At 33.3% G+C, this 4,753-nt stretch overlaps 1 protein-coding gene across 1 annotated transcript in view; it reads left to right on the top strand.

The window, feature by feature from the left end:
* Positions 1 to 4,603: 4,603 nt before the first annotated feature.
* LOC137642800 (uncharacterized) overlaps positions 4,604 to 4,753 on the top strand; it is a 10,008-nt gene continuing 9,858 nt past the window's right edge. Inside the window, exon 1 of the mRNA XM_068375665.1 lies at positions 4,604 to 4,753. This exon is cut by the window's right edge and continues 6 nt beyond it. The gene's annotated coding sequence lies outside the window, so the exon portion shown is untranslated.

Raw genomic sequence — 4,753 nt, 5'->3', positions numbered from 1 at the left:
TTAAATTTTAAAAAACTATTTGTTTTACAGTATCTATCCTTGTTTTATTACCTAACGGGGAAGGGTGGGCTGTGGAACCCTAGCAGTACCAGCCAAATTCGGTTGAGTCCCTTGTCAGACTGGGAGGAACGTAGAGAGGAGAGGTCCCCTTTTTGTTTCATTTGTTTGATGTTGGCTACCCCCCAAAATTGGGAGAAATGCCTTGGTATATGTATGTATAAACCACCCAAATAGATGAAACTCTTTCATAAATTTATGTATATCTTATATATTTGCTTATTTAACTGTACCAAATGATGACATTCCGTGTTCTTCAGTAGATGATGATGCATTGTTGCAAAGATTAAAAACTTGATGAGTTGTTTATAAAAGGTTTTTCCAACAAAGAATTATTGGGATGGTGGTGAGAGAAATTTACATAAAGATGGCAGGAGCAAAATTGCTTAAATATAATGCATTGGATGGATGGTTGTGGCGTTTCTTCAGCCATAATGCGAAAAGCGGCTGGCGAGGCAGCAAATGCACCAACTAAAGAAATGGACTTTCTGATGTCAATGGTATGAAACAAAGCAAAAATTTTCAAACCCCTTTTGCTAATGCATTTAACTCCTAGCATCTCAAGGACTACTTAGCTGTTGGCTACCCACCATCCACAAATGACTCGAGCATTTATTGCTGTTCCATTACTATTCATCGCGGAAAGCAGGGTTCATCATGAATTTAAGTACAAATATGTGTGATTATACAGTTAATGGAGATAGGATATTGCCAAAACTGTCATTGTCATCAACGAGTTGGATAATTGTGGTTTACACCTGTGTGAGAGAGAAGTACTGTAATGACAGGGTAATATGATTAAATGTATTTTCCTGCCAAGGGACACCACTTCCCTTATAAAGGCTATGGAGTAAGGTATCATCTATGCTACCAAGAGGTTATATCCGATTGTTTCAAAATTAAATGATGCTGGTCCTGGAGGAGAAAGATTCCGAAGTTGAAGAAGATACCAAAGGAAAAAGGTGCTTGGAAATTTGCAGAGGAACAACTTGTGGTTTATTATATTCAATTAGGCTGGACCAAAAAAGGCTGAGACATCAATACTGTAAGGGCAAAATGCATTGAAGAAGCTACTTGAGGATTTTAAAGATTTGCAAGCCTTTGGTGGCATAGACAAGCGATTTCCTTTTTGCCTTCTAAAATTTCATCAGTCGGTGACGAAAGAGGTCATCATCAAATGGTATGTGGAGGGTGTGAAAGATCCCAGTTATCAGTTGCTCACAGAAGGTGAAATTATCCGAGAAATGTGTGCTGAGAAAGCTGAGGAGTAAGTGGGTTGTTAGTTACATTAAACATCCTTGCTAGATATATCTATTCAGGAATGCAGAGGTAAAGCAGTTCATTCATACCACTAAAGCATCAAATTGAAGAAACAACAACAATAGAAATGGAAACTTTGTCATCTGCTTCTTAGCTATGGTCTCCCTTACCACACTCGGGGTTCCTCTGGTATCCATCCCACCTTCATTTTCATTACCTTAGCCTACCACTCCAAGCTCTATGGGTTTGAAACATGGCTGGATTTTTCATTACCAGTCTGGTTTAAGTGAAATTTTGATCAAGAATAGATTGCTCTCGGTCATCACGGTCACATAGGAATTAATTAAAGTAATCTTCAAGATAAGATTGCACAATTACTGTACACTTTTGATCATTATCACAATGCTTGTAAAATTTTCAATCTATAGGGTTACCTATGTTATCCCTCCCTCTCAAAAAAATATCATTTATATAGAACATTGCTTACTAGTACTGTAAAGATATTTAAAGAGAATATATTTTTTGGTAGGTTATTTCATGAATATTGTCTGTGATACTTATATATTTTCAGATCTTATAGACATCAGACTAGGTGAAACCATTCAAAATACATTTCTCTATCTTCCACATAAGTATACACCAACGAATGCAGCCGTTTCTAGTCCACTGTAGGATAAAGGCCTCAATCATGTCTGGGGTTTAGTCAGTTTTCATCACCATGCTAAACAGTGCAAATTGGTGATTGTGGGAGACACTTGTCTGATTGCTCACAGAAAACCAACCTTGTATCGGTGGCCTTGACTAGTACAGCTTTGCTGCTCGTGGCGATACACAAACCCTTTCACCACGTTAAGGTATGTATATATTCCCATTACATTTATGGAATTTCGTGAGCAGAAATTTAGAATACTGAATGATTGGTAAGTTCTGAAATGAAACGGTATGTTATTCATGTGTCAATTTTGTTTTAAAGCTAACCTCCCCTGGTTCACACACACACAAACATACATACTTTTATATATATATATATATATATATATATATATATATATATATATATATATATATATATATATATATATATATGTGTGTGTGTGTGTGTGTGTATTATTCTTATTGAAATAAAATATCTGTATTCTTAGCATTGGAGACTGTAGGTGAGTTCAGTGTAATTAATTTCCAAGTCTCGCCCAATTTCTTATTTTTGATACCTTCTAAAATAAGATTATTCCACACTGAATGTAGTTTATCTTATTTATTTGATTGCTTAGAAATAATATGGTTTAAATTTTCATCTTGATTATCTAAATAGACATACAGAGGATTTAAAAACGAATTCAATGTTCTGTAAATATACCGAGTATATTTAAAGCACGTAGGGCAAATGAGTAACCTACATACATTACGTGGTTTTAATTATAAAGTGTTCTTATTTCACAATTCATATTTTAGATGGAAATATATATGATATATGTTAATGTTGTTGGTGAAATTACACAGTATAGGCCCAGGTTGCCACTCGTAGGGGGACAATAATAATAATAAGGATAGGGAAGTGGGGAATATGGGGAAAGGAAGAGTACCCCTGGATACAATCCAGTTTATAGCTCAAAGGCAGGTACTTGGGAAGGGAAAGATTAAGGAAATAGGGAGAAAGAGAAGTACAGGAGAAGAATAAAAGAGAGGGCAGACCCTCTTGCGATATTAAGGAATTGGTATTATTATTGTATATTTGGGGGAAATTCCCTACAGTAGGGGATATTAGCTAAAAGTAAGTGGCAAGAACACTTACAAGGAAAGTATGGGGTTTTGATATATATATATATATATATATATATATATATATATATATATATATATATATATATATATATACATATATATATATATATATATATATATATATATACACACACACACACACACACACACATATATATATATATATATATATATATATATATATATATATATATATATATCATCAGCCGTTACTAGTCCATTGTGAAAAATTTCTCAGACATATCCTCCCATTTGCGTCTGTTTATGGTCTTTCTATGAGCCAGTCCACTGTATATATAAAATAAATGACTTTTTATTCCTTTGCAGGCAAGAGAAACTATAAAGAATATGTCCGTTTTCTTAACTTTAATTCAAACAAAAGGAAGCCCTGGAATTTGCTTGCCGTAAGCACCTTCGAGGCACAGAAATCTTTCCATACCAAGTTGTTTGACACCAAGGCTTGCTTGCTTGTATACCAATGGAAGAAGAAGCTACTTGGATAAGTATTGGCATAAAAGGAACCGTCAGAACCTTGATGGCACATAAGCTGAAGATTTTTATTAGATTAATCATATACATTGGTAAAAGACATGAGAAAAATAGGATAATTTAAAATTATAAATAAATAGTACTTAAAACACTTTTCTGCTGAAAGCAGTTATCTAGGTTTAGTTTCGGTTGAAGTTTTTACATAGAAAAACTTCAACCGAAACTAAACCTAGATAACTCTGCTTTCAGCAGAAAAGTGTTTTAAGTACTATTTATCTCATGTCTTTTACCAATGTTTTTTATTGCTTGTATCAATGTATGCTTTTAATCATATACTTTACTATTTTCTGACTATACTTAGGCTTACTTAGATTTTAATTTTAGGCAAAAAATTGTGTGGAATAGTGTCAATTGAGAATACCAGTAATTTTTCTTTAGCCACTTATGCTAAAAGAAAAAAAAATGTTTTTTACATAATTTATTTAATTAGAAATTCTAAAGAATTAATTAAATTCTAATGTTCTTCCTTTGCCAAAAAAAAAAAATAATTTACTTATCACATTTTTTTCTTAAGAAAAATATATTTTTCTCAAGATTTTTTTCTTATGCTGAGAATACCAGTAATTTTTCTTTAGCCACTTATGCTAAAAGAAAAAAAAAATGTTTTTTACATAATTTATTTAATTAGAAATTCTAAAGAATTAATTAAATTCTAATTTTCTTCCTTTGCAGAAAAAAATTGCTTATCACGTTTTTTTCTTAAGAAAAATATACTTTTCTCAAGATTTTTTTCTTTTTCTATTGAAAATAATTAAGATTGAAATAGGGAAGAATGGGATAATTAGTGATATGGATCCAATATTTAGTCTATGGGGACAACTTACTCCGAACTCGTGTAAAAGAACAATAAAAATGAAGTAATTTTTTTTTTTTTTTTTTTTTGGGGGGGGGGGGGTTACAGTGAGATGGAGGATGGCCGTAGCCGGGGTTAAAATGTACTCTTTTAACTCTGTCCGTAGCCAGGATTAAAAGATTACTCTATTAATCCTGGCCGTAGCTTGGAGGAAAAATATGAATCCTTCTAGGGCCGTAGGGGGAAAAAGAGAATGACTGGTAGCGGGAGGAAGGGTCAGTGGCAAGCAGGGTCGCCAACCTTGGTCGCAAA

Source organism: Palaemon carinicauda, chromosome 6 (genome assembly GCF_036898095.1).
Source record: "Palaemon carinicauda isolate YSFRI2023 chromosome 6, ASM3689809v2, whole genome shotgun sequence".
NCBI lineage: Eukaryota > Metazoa > Arthropoda > Malacostraca > Decapoda > Palaemonidae > Palaemon > Palaemon carinicauda.
The sequence above is the reverse complement of the archived record's forward strand: the minus strand, read 5'-3'. Positions and strand labels throughout refer to the sequence as shown.